This window comes from Phasianus colchicus, chromosome 3, assembly GCF_987193195.1.
Source record: "Phasianus colchicus chromosome 3, bPhaCol1.hap1.1, whole genome shotgun sequence".
Lineage (NCBI taxonomy): Eukaryota > Metazoa > Chordata > Aves > Galliformes > Phasianidae > Phasianus > Phasianus colchicus.
In genome coordinates, this window is record NC_143438.1 from 71,805,253 (window position 1) to 71,817,653 (window position 12,401).

The window sequence follows — 12,401 nt, forward strand, 5'->3', positions numbered from 1 at the left end:
CCCTGTCCTGTACCTCAAACCAATGCCTCCACATGTGATCTTGCTGCAGCTTCATACTTCACCCCCACATCATCAATAGACACACGTGGATCCTGCCCAGCCCTTCATGTCATGTCAGGCAGTATGGCTGGGCTGGGCAGTTACTGCCTGTCCGTGCTTCTGGGTGAGTGAGGAAGATGCTATCTGGCTGGCCAGAAGGCTGTGGGGAAAAGGTCTTTGTAAGGGAATTTTAGCAGGTTGTACAGCAATGAGTTACATACCAAAGTGTGTTTTACATGTTGTTCTACAGGGGGAAGAATGAAAATCCAAACATAGCATCAGAAATCAGTTTAGTAGCGTGAGGTCATGACTTCCTCAGATGTACAAAGGGAAAAGAATGAAACTAAGACACCTCCAAGCAAACTGCATTAGAAAGAAGCAGTTTGGCTTCCTCCAGCTTTGCCCCCCTTTGCTGCCTGTGTGCCATCTCCACCCCAGCCCTCATCTTCCTCACAAGGCTCTGACACCACCCAGCACGCAAAAGATGAGGCCATTGCTGGCTTGGAAAAGCCACCAGACTGTTGGCCAGCTACTTGCCACCAAAAGAAAGCGAGATGCCTTGTCCTCAGCAAAGGCATTGTCTTAGTTTCAGCTGGGACAGAACTGTTTCCTTCAGAGTGTCTGGAATGATGCTGTGTTTTGATTCTAGGAGGAAAACAATGTTGATAACACACCAATGTAGTTGCTGCTATGCAATGTTGTACAGAGCCAAGGCCATTCTCAGCGAAGGGCCCAAGGAGCTGGGAGGGAACAGAATGAGGACAGCTGACTTAAACTGGACAAAGGGATATTCCATACCATGTAACATCATGTAGAAGGAGTTTTGAAGGGGATAGGAGTTCATCTCTCTCCTGTTGCTCATGGGGCAAGCTGGGCAATGGTCAGGGGTGGTGAGCAATTGCTTGTGCATCACTTGTTATATACATTCATATACATTATATATATATATAGTCATAACTTTTATCCTTTTCCTTTTCTTTATCTTAGTAAACAGTTTTATCTCAACCCACAAGTTCTTTTTTTTTTCTGATTCTCTCCCCATTCCACTGGGAAGGGGGAGAGTGAGTGAACAACTGTATGGTGCTCAGCCACCTGCCAGATTAAACCACAAGTATTAATAATTAATTTAAATTAATTATTTTTTTAATACAGCCTCTCCTGCACCAGCTGCTGCTATTTATGCCCGAGGACCTTGGCTCTTTGATAAAAGTTGGCAGCTTACTCAGGAAAGCAGCAGCTTGGCCCTATTTCTGCAGGGAGCCACATGGAAAACAGTGCCTCTCGTGGCTCACTGCTGTTGCCCCAGTTTTGAGCTCTGCATCAGGGTGGCAGAAAGCCATGGAGTGAAACTGTTGGTTGTTTTTTCACTGGAAATAGCAAAGGAAAAGCTGGTGAGCTCACGAAGGATGGAAGGAACCAAAACGGAAAAAGCCAACAACCTGTAATGTCATCTTCTCTGTGACCTTCTCACCCTGCTTCTCAACCAATAGGAAACAAACCCCTTCTAATCACTCACAGTGTAAGTCACCAGTTCTTCCTGCAAACACTGAATGAAGATGTTGGCTTTAGGCTCTGTCTGATCCCTGGGGCAAGAAGAGCTGTGCCTCTTTCTAGCCCTGGCAAACAGCTTTGCTGCCTCCCAGAGCCTGACCTCACCCCTTCCTGTTGCTGTCCCCTGGAGTGGAAATGCTCACCAGACCCTCGTGAGGTTCACCATTGGAAAGGCCAAAGCTGCCCTACATGCAGTTGTTATCTTCACAAACACTGGAAAACATCACAGCATGGATAGATGTATGACACAATGTGCAGGAACTATTTTCCATGAGGAGATTGCTCTGCAGAGGTGAACTGTGGCACAAAATACCCAAGCCTGGTGCAGAACTCACTGAAGTTCCCCCAACAGCATCCCTAACACGGAGAATCAGGGCAGTATCCCTCTCCATACAGATGCAGACAAAACCTGATAAATTTCTCTATGTACATATGGTTACAGCTCTCTCTCCCCCCCAACAAAAAAAAAAAAAAAAAGGAAGAATATGGCTGAATGTTTTGCACACACCTGAAATTCTCACCCCTGACTAATGCTGACCTGATCACATGTTATTTCTCTTATCCACATACATTGTGTATGGGGATTTGCAGAGCACCCAGCAATGTTCTGGTTGGAAGGCAAAAGCTCCAACTCCACGTGAAGGTTGGGAATGCTGCAGGAAGTTTTGCTTCCTCACCCCCAATGCTGTGAGGAAACCACAACTTCCTGAACCACTCTTGCTGTTTGGAGCTTGCACTGCTCTCCAGTGGCTTATTTCTGATTACATGAATAAATGCAGAGTGATGCTTGGAGAATATTTCTTGGAAGTAACAATATTCAGTGCTGAGGTGCTGTGCCAGTGAGGGCCTTTAGGCGGCTGAGTCTCACTGTGTGCTGTGCAGTGCTCTCAGCTCCTGATCCCCTCCACTGCTCGGTTTGTCATTAGGGCCCTGCTGCCTTTACTGGAAGGGCTGGCACTATTAAAGATGCAATTAAGTTGTAGAGACACTTAAATATTTCCAGAAGAGCAGAGAGGAGTTCATCCCCTCTAGGGAATGGCTTTTATTTCGTGAGGCTTTCAGCTGTCTCAGTTAGGTAGAAGCTCAGCTTTCTACCTAACCTGTTCGGCTGGAGATGGGGTACACAAATAAATACCAAAAAGGCAACAAATAAATCCTGGCAATAACACATGGCTGGGATAGGGCCTCAGCCAGCACCCTCACCTGAGAAATGCTGCTGGGCTGGAGCCAAGCATGGCTGCAGCCTCACAAGCTGCAGGAAGCCCCTGTACATTCCGTGTTCCCTCAGAAAGGTGCAGCCCTGGGCCGGGCCATCCTGAAGCCTTTTTCCCATCCTCTGGTGAACACCATAGGGCTGAGGGGAGGGTGGTGAGGCCGCAGTCCTGGTGAACAGCAGAACCTCACAGAGCTCCTGTTGGACACAAGCACGAGGCTGCCTGTCCCTGGACCAGCTGAGGAGACCACATCCTATTCGTGACAAGTGTGCTGGAGCAGGTCTTAAGGAAACATATTTATCGGGAAAAAGCATTGTTTTGATTAAAGAATGCGAGCCAGCAGGGACTACATGCACATAAACAACACAGCCAGCTGGGTTGGTTTGCCACTGAGAAGGCCCAGCCCCAGGACACCAGCCCAGGCTGCCCCTCACTGCCTTTCCAAAAACCACTGCTCCGAGCTCCAGTGTGTTTCTGGCCGAAGCCAAGAGCCAGTCGGGCCCAGCTGTCCCTGTGCCCCAAAGCATTGCTTAAGAGGAAGGTTGTAAGCAACTGTAAAAATGTCCCAAAGCTCACATTCTCGGTGATGCTACAATTTCAGAGTAAAATCTCCCTGTTTGCTTTGGCTACTGCTGCCTGCAAGTGCTTTGGTCAAAAAAAAAAAAGCAAAAACAAAACCATTAAGCCCATGCTGACAGCACAGCACGGCCCATTCCCATTGCTGCCTGATAGCACAGGCTCTTACACGGTTTGCTCCCCAAATATTTACTGAGTGGAGAATTTACGTGCGGCCCTTGTGAACAATGCTGTGAATGAGATGTCGTTTTCCTTTGCATTTGCAGACGCAGAATGAAAGCTGCACTCCAGCCCAGCCTCAAACAAAGACATTTGCAGTCACCTCAGAATGCTGTCCGGCTGCTCACTTTTTTAAAAAGTTTACATCTCTCTCTCTGCTAAGCCCTTTCCAAACCCAAACCTGCCTGGCAGCACCAGGCTTGTGGCCGACACACGGACCTCTGGGCCAGCAGCGCCAGCACAGCCGCCATTCGCCCTCTTGTCTCTTCTGAAGCACACAGGTCTCAGTGAGGCACAGCTCACAGAAGTGATTTTGGAAGCCGCTTCAATTGGCTGAGCCAGCGCTGGGGCTGGCGCTGGGGTGAGGGGCAGCGCTGGCAGGGATGGTTTTATGGCAGCCAGCCTCTTTGGGAGCGTGGGACTCCCAAAAAAAAAAAAGCGTGGGACAAAGGATCCCTTTCTATAGAACAAGGGTGCGGGCGGAGAGTAGGTGCTCGTAGCACGCCTCTCTTGCTGCTGCTCCAGCCATGGCCACGGCAGCACCGCCACACCCCCGAGTGCCGACCCGCCTCCAGGAAGGCATTTTTGGCAGACACGGCGCCGCTGGGTCAAACGCATTGTGTAGCAGCTCTGCTGTCAGCTGGGCCGGCGGCTCCAGCTGAGAGCTCATCCTGCAGCTGCTGCTGGGACGAGAGCAAAACGGCCTGGAAACGCAGGAGGCTTGCTGCTGTTCTCCAACAATACGTGGGCTGGGGCTGAGAGCATTGGGGTGGCAGCTTCACCCACACGGAGCTAACAGCACACAGGAGCAGAGCTGTGATGTCCTCTGACCGTCCCACCCATCCGCTGTGACTGCTGGCCGTCGAGGGACAAGTCTGGAAGATGCCAAAGAGCAAGACTCCCATTTCTGCCTGTGACTGTCTCTCTCTGATACTGAAGAGGGAGGTAAAACTGAAAGATCATTCTCTGAGAGAGAATAGCAGATGAAAAAGCATACCAAAAACTGCAAAAGGTCAGGTCAAAAAAGGATTGTTGCTTAAACATCCCCCTGCCAGGAAATGACCTTAAATATTCACTGTTTTGTTTGTTGCTTATGTTTATTCGATTCAGCCTGCTCCGTGCAGTTCCTCTGGGATCTTTTCTGGTGTCATTCCCCTGCCCTGCCCCTGCAGAATATGAAGCCAGCAGTCACAGCCACTACTTCCCTTCTCTTGGTGCCAAGAGAGGAGGGTGAAGGAACAAAGCAGCAGAGCTGGTGCTTCTAGGGGAGAAAGCGTGGTCCTGAAGTTAACCAAAACCAATCTCCCTGGAACGATCTCAAGCTAATGTTATTTTTTAATGTTAGGCTTATGATACTCTGATTAAAGGTGTTATATTGTACTGTAATATGTGTTCGTTGCACATATCTGCTGTTAGATGCAGCAACACACAAATCACTCCACTGTCATCAGCTCCTTATTACTGCCATATGCATCAAGAGCATGCACTGGTGCAAAACAATTAGATATTACCAAACCCCCAGTTCTAGATTCATTCTGATCAGAAACATGCATCCATGAAATGGTATGTTGAGGCCACATACCCACCTGCATGTACATACACTCTTTCTTTTTGCAGTGTAATCACTTCAGTGGTTAAAGTCTCATTTTTCTAACCACCAGCACAGCAAAATGCAAGAAGGCAACTTGTTTTGCTGCTCCGCTCCATATATCACTGCCAAGCATCAGCCAGAAAAGGGCTCAGGAATTAGTGCTTAGCTGGCAGTTCTGCTGATAACACAGGAGGCAAAGCAGCCTGCTTGTTTACAGCTGCATTGTCACTGCTGACAGAACTAAAAATGTGCTTTTGTCACTGTCAACAAACAAATTAGAAGGTGCTCAGAGAGTCAGGAGCCCTGCCTACCCCGCTGTGTCAACGGACCCAGAGGGTTGGGCACTGCAAGCAGCCAGCCCAGGAGACGGGAAGGAGGGAGAACCACCAGCAGCCTACACTTGATCCTACATCTCATATCACCCTGCACCAAGGACATCAGGGTTCCCATGCCCACCCCTCCAGGGAGCAAGGAGTCCGGACACATTGAAAAGGATCCAGATAAATCAATAGGAAATTCCTGAGGGAAGGAACACTGTATCTGAAATAACAGACCCGATGCCCAGGTTTTTCTGTTTAAGTCTCACATGTGCTTATGGGTTTATCTAAACTCTCAGTTTGAAGCCCAAACTCTGCTTTGTAGCTGTAAGCACCAAACCCAGCCATCCTTCTGCTGCTGGGCAAAGAGAGCACTTTGGCTTTGTAACTCTCCATTCCCCCTCATTCATTGCAGGAACTGCCATTTTTCCCAGGGATTTCTTATGGGACAGTGCTCTTCCCTCAGTGCAGCCTTTGCTGTATTGAGGGCACACGTTCCTTCTTTCTACCCAGGTGCTTCTCTCTCTCGTGTTTGATATTTGTAAGAGCTACTGGCTGATGATGTCCAAGGTGTCATAATAACAGGTGTTGCTTCTCTTATGTATACCAGAGTGAAACTGCCCATATGAGATCCAGAGATAAGGTGGAATAAGAGACCTGGCTGTGGCTGTGGCTCCCTCTTTTCCTCTGGGTAGATCCTTCCTGCCATCACTCAGTGCATGACCAGGCATCAGATTGGGCAAGTGTAAAATAGATCAAGGGAACAACAGTTATACTGTACAGTTTAAAGGCATTTCACACCAAGTAACAAACTCACAGCCCCCACCTCCTCACCCCGACAGAGCCCTTTTGATGCCTCACCAGCACTTGGTTATGAGCACTGACTTGAATTCCTCTACAACAAGATCCTCAAGAGTCCTGATTTAGGACCAGACCTGGCACTGCATACCTGCAAAGGGTGGCAGAGAGCTGAGGAGGTGTCTCACAGCTCTGGATACGTTTGAGGAAGGTGTTTGCTGCAGAAAATAAAGGAAGCGAGTGATGTGGACAGACAGAAGAACATGAGGAAAGATGAGGGATTTCAGGAGAAAGAAGTTTTCCCATTGTCACCAGGAAAGCTTGGTGCCTACAGTAGGGTTATGAGACACCTTCTGACATCACATATATCTTGGCCTGGTCTATCACTCCATTTTCCTTAATCACTAGACTTTGATCACCAGTCCCTGAGCAGTGCCTGCCCCACCCCGGCCAAGCCTCCTCAGTTGTATTGGTTTCTCACATCATGTCATATGGTATGGAATATCCCTCTGGCCAGTTTAAGTCAGCCCCCTCCCAGCTCCTTGTGCCCCCTTCACTGGCAGGACAGTATGAGAAGCTGAAAACTGAGATGTCCTTAGCTTTGTACAGCACCACTCAGCAGCAGCTAAAACACTGGTGTGTTATCAACATTGTTTTTTCTCCTAAAGCCAAAATATAGAATCATAGCAAACAATGAAAATTAACTTTATCCCAGCTGACACCAGGACATACATTCAATGTCTTGCTATGTCTTGGTCCATCAGAACCTCATGCAGCTCAGAAAACACGATTACCTCTGCAAACAGGCAGCTGCCCCCCAGAAACAGAGCCAGACTGCACTCCATCTCATCACCAGGTGCTGCAGAAGTTTACAGATCAGCTTTGTGATCTCTACAGTAACTGATGTACAAAGCAACTATATTTTACAGTTCCTCATAGGTGTGTCTGTTCTCCCTCCAGACTTGGCCAGCTTATCACTAAGTCCATCAGCAAGGCGATGTACTCCTCTAACATGTTCATTCACATTTTATGGTTTAGTTAATGATACAAAAGAAAATGTTTACAGAATCACAGAATCACAGAATGGCCTGGGTGGGAAGGGACCTCAAGGATCATGAATCTCCTACCCCCTGCCACATGCAGGGCCACCAACCTCCCCATTTAATACTAGACCAGGCTGCCCAGTGCCTCATCCAATCAGGCCTTGAAAACCTCTAGGGATTGGGCATCCAAGAGCTAAGATGCAGTACGTGGAGAGGTCCATAAGCTGATCAGTGGACCATCCTGTCTTTCTCCCACTCCGATGGACACAAGTTTTCTGAGCTCAGAGACACAACTCATCAATCTTTCACTCCCTTCTTTTTGATCTCTTTCTGCTTTTGTCCCATTTGCTGGAGCCAGGGCAAGCTCTGCTCAAAGCCCACCCATGCAGGAGGCATGTGAGCCCACCAGCACCATGCACATGTACCTGAACATACAATGTGCCTTACATTGGCAGCTCACTTCTAAGTCCAGTGTCACTTTGCTCTTTGTCTCATCAGATTTGCACTACAGGATAATGATTTCCAGTGTTAGGTTTTAATTAAAAAAAAAAAAAACAGTTTCAATTCTACTCATTATTCTGATGAACTTCAACAGTTTTAATGGAGCTAAACATGCACTTATTCTTTTAAAATTGTTTTTTATCATACAACTTTTCATTTTCTAATTACTCCATGAAGGTTTGGAAAATCAGATTTCTTACGGTCTGTGTTTCAGACGAAGGCTCAATGCCAGTTTGCTACGGGTATTTAATACAAAGTCAAGATGAAAGAGTAAATGCAATCCTTGTGTTTGATATAGAAGCTGACAGTGCTGTTCCTAGAGCTGTGCAGACCTGATTTACAAAGGAAGACTCAGCTGTAGGCTTTCTGAGATAATTCAGTGCTAACTGAAGCTCTCGCTCTCTTTTTAAACTGAACTTTATCAGAAAAACAGAGACATCCTTAATATTCCTAACACAAATCAGGCTCAATTCCAAAAATATTTTACCTCTGAGTAACCAGGGAAATGAGCTTATTTGCTGCGCATCCTACTCCACTGACTCACCACACAGTGCAGCCCAGAGTGCAGAGCATCCCTACACAGAGACCTGATGGCAGCAGCACTCAGCCAAGTGCGTACCAGTGCTAGGCAGAGACAGCTCGCTAAAGCACTGATATCTAACACACTGAGAAACACTGAATAGCTCTGCTTCCAGCTTCGGGAATTGCACTTTCTCACTAATGGCTCTGGAGAGAGCAAAAGCCAGCACAAGGGAGGGGCAGGGCTCCCTCGACGGGAGATGCAGGTAGAAAGGAGGAGTGCAGTAAGCATATATTCACTGTGTGCTGTGTCTGCCCAGCCGTGCTGCCCCAGCAACTCGTGCAGACCTGGGCACAGCCATAGCCCCAAGCACAGCTCCAGGGCACTGCATCACGGGGTGATCTTACCCCCAAGCATGGGACAGACCTGGCTGTATCAAGCCCTCTCCTACAGGGCACTGTGACCTGGCTTGCAATCTGCTTTGCAATGACCCAGGCGCCTGCAAAACCTCCAAACCATTACCAATTATTCATGTGGTGTTCTGGATGTGCTAGCAAACAGTTCCTGGAGACAAACTGTTCTGGCAGTCAGACAGATACCTTATCAGCTCTCATCTAGACAAAGAGCTATTTGCTTCTCGGTAGAGACTACATGAAGTCCTTGACAATTCTTTCGTACCACCCACCATCTCAAGACCCAATCCAAACTGCACAGAAGTCCACGTTCAGACTGACTCCAGTTACGCTACCATCTCTTTTTGTTGGCCAAAATAAGTGCTAATACTATACAAGTCTTTACAAACAATATATCCTTCACAGTAAAGGAAGTCAAAGATTCATTTACTTGTTTTATGGTTCATATTATTGCAACAAATTAAAATAGCAAGCTAAATTTCAACAAATAAGTAGAAGATATGCATAGAATTTATGGGTGCAGGAGAAATCATGCAGCTCACTGCTTCTGCCGAAAATGAGCATGAAAAATGCCCCCCCACTTCTAAATGAATGAGCAGAATTTTTTAATTACAGAGATGGAAACGTGTCTTTCATTATACCTGAGCAACAGGGGAGAGATAAAAAACTAGAACTGCACTACAATAAAGCTTATTTCTGAAGTGAGCTGTAACTATGGTAACCATTCACAGTATTTAATGGGGAGTACAGAAAGATGGTGCACTCGGCGAGCCTGAAGAAATTATCTACAGCACTGGTTTACAAATGTTCCAAAGACATGAACTTTTACAAAAATTAAATGGGTAAGAAGTTTAAATTTGCATAAACATAAATTTGCACTTGAGATTTTACTGTATTCCCTGATTATGTTGGTTACAGGACACGTCTTCACCAAACAGCCAGGCGTTATGAGAAATATGTTTCAAGATGACAGGCAAAGGAAAAAAAAAAAAGAAGCGAACTCCAAAATTCAGTGTTCACATAAATCTTAGTAGAATATGCTGTGATTGTGCAGTTATTGTTAAAAGCTGGCATTGTTACCAGCAGTAATGATTTTAGATTTCCTTAACTGTACAAAAGCTAGAGGTGGCACTGAGCCAGATTCTCCTCTCACTCCATGTTTTTCCTCTCCACATCCAACTTCTGATGCCAGGAGGGAGCTTCCCTTGCCAGCTGCTGCCAGACACGTGGCACAACAATTGTTTTACTCTGCTTCATAGGGTGGCCTTCGTCCTGCTCACTTCTGATGAGATCACGTTTCTGAGTCCCACCACAGCAGTAAGATGTCACAATGATGGTGGCACCTGAGGTTGGGACCAACTACAGCGTGAGCTGTGTGGCCAGCCCTGCCCCGCTGCTCGGCCATGGAGATGGGGTGGTGGGGGCAGCTCCCAGAGAGAACCATTTCTGAAAGGCTCCCAAACTCAGCAGATGATGGGAGCAACCTCGCCAAGGAGGGAAAATAGGGATTAGAAGTAATTTATGCAATCTTGTGTTGAGCAAGCCTTTGCATTGGGGTGGGCTCTCTAAAGGAGAGAGGCTTTTAACAGCTGCAGGCAGCTGGTGCAGAAAGCGGCTGTAGCTGAAAGACGATAAAGCAAAAGGAAGAAAAATAATAATTTTCAAAAATCAAAACTCTTTATCTATTTGAAGATGTCTGGTTTGAGGCAGCTACTGAGTGTACTTTCACTTGCTATTTATCAGCTTTCAAAAGAAGAGGAAGAAGGCTGCAGATGCTTTGATGTTCACTATAGCAATGCATGGCGTGGAACTAAGAGCAGCAGAGCTGTGGGTGACAGTCTCCTTAACCAGAGTTAGCCCCACAGGATTGACTAGTGGTGCTTGGAAGCATGAAAGAAGGATTCCTACTCCTCAGGGATGGGTGGCAGGGCTCTTATCACTGTTATTCCTCACAGAGTGGTGAGGTACTGGAACAGGCTGCCCAGAGAGGTTGTGGATGCCCCGTCCCTGGAGGTATTCAAGGCCAGATTGGATGGGGCTCTGGGCAGCCTGTTCTAACATTAGGTGGGAAGGTTGGTGGCCCTGCATGTGGTAGGGGGTTGGAGATTCATGATCCTTGAGGTCCCTTCCAACCCAGGCCATTCTGTGATTCTGTGTAACAGCAGTGCCCTTGTGGGGCCAGAGTCATGGCTTCCCAGCACCTCACCTGATGAATCGGCCTTGGCAGGAAGGCCAAACAGCCTTGGACACGGTCACAAAACCTGAGGAAGAGGTGGCAAAGGCTCCTGACAGCACTGTGATTGCTGCAGGCATGCTCAGACCCTGCAAACATGAGGGTCTGGTGCTGTGGCCTTAAGGAATGGCTTTAAGGAATGGCCCGCAAAGTTGGAAGATATTATAGTCCCTTATTCTTACTTGAGTTTTCCTCACTTCATATACAACATCACTGCTCACAGGAGGGTTGGGACTGCTGGTTACAAGCATGCCAGGGCAGCATTTGAGACCAGGAGGTAACACTGTTTTCAGAGGTCATCCTTAAGCATTTAAACCCAGCCCTCTTTATTTTCTTTTTTCTATTTTTTTTCTTTTGGAGGAAGCAAAACATTTGAAAACTTTTCTTTCCTGACACGATCGGAATGCTTGGGTGTGAGCCTTGCTGTAGTAAACGATACAGCCCAATGCTTTGCGGCAAGCCCAGTGCCTGCAAGCACAGGCTGGGCACGGGGAGCCCACATTGTGGGCACATGGCAGCCCGAATATATCGCAGGCTGGAAGCGGTTCAGAGTTGTCGACAACGCGGATTTGCTAATCAAAGCCCTGCATGGCTGAAGGACGCAACGCACTGACCTTTCCTACGGCCCTGGGAATGTTGCAGCAGCCTGAAATGACTTCCTAGAGCTGCTGCTGCTGCTCAAGTCAGGGAAGGCTCTTTGCCAGCGCTGTGTCTCTGCACAAAGCACCTTTTTCATATGTGCTTTTCAGAGAGAAGGATTTATCTCTGATTCAACAGGGCATTCAGATACCATTTCCAGATTGCCACAGTGGCTTCATTCAGTTACACGGGCTTTAAATTAAAAGTTAATGAAAACTAACACGCTTCTCATTTCTCCTGAGGGGAGAAACACTCTCCCACTTAGATGGCTGAGGAAATTAAGTCAGAAGAAAACTCCTCCTCCTTGTTTGACAAAGGGTGTGGGATCTCTCAGAGCTGACTGCACATTCCTACAGCAGTATCATTGCTGTCATTTTGAATTAGAAGTGCTCATTTTCTCAGGGTGCGTTATAACAGCCTCCTACACATCGATGTGTGTGCAAGTAAAGTATCATTAGGTCTGATGGGCACCCTTTGTCTTCTCAGGAAATGATTAAACGGTGTCCTCAAAAAGATGACAGTTGGAGAGTAGTAGAAATTACAGACTCATGTTTGGCATGGAGTGTCGCATTCACAGCTGTACTGAGTGCCTGCCAGGAGCCATCTGCCTACAGAACATGCCGTCTTCTAGTTGCTCGACCTGAGATAGTTCAAGAGGGTAACAGCAGTGGGAGAGAGGAGAACAGGCTTTCTTTGTGCAGATCTCTTTTGCTTGGTTTTATGGCTCTCTTTGGAGTTGGTTGCCAA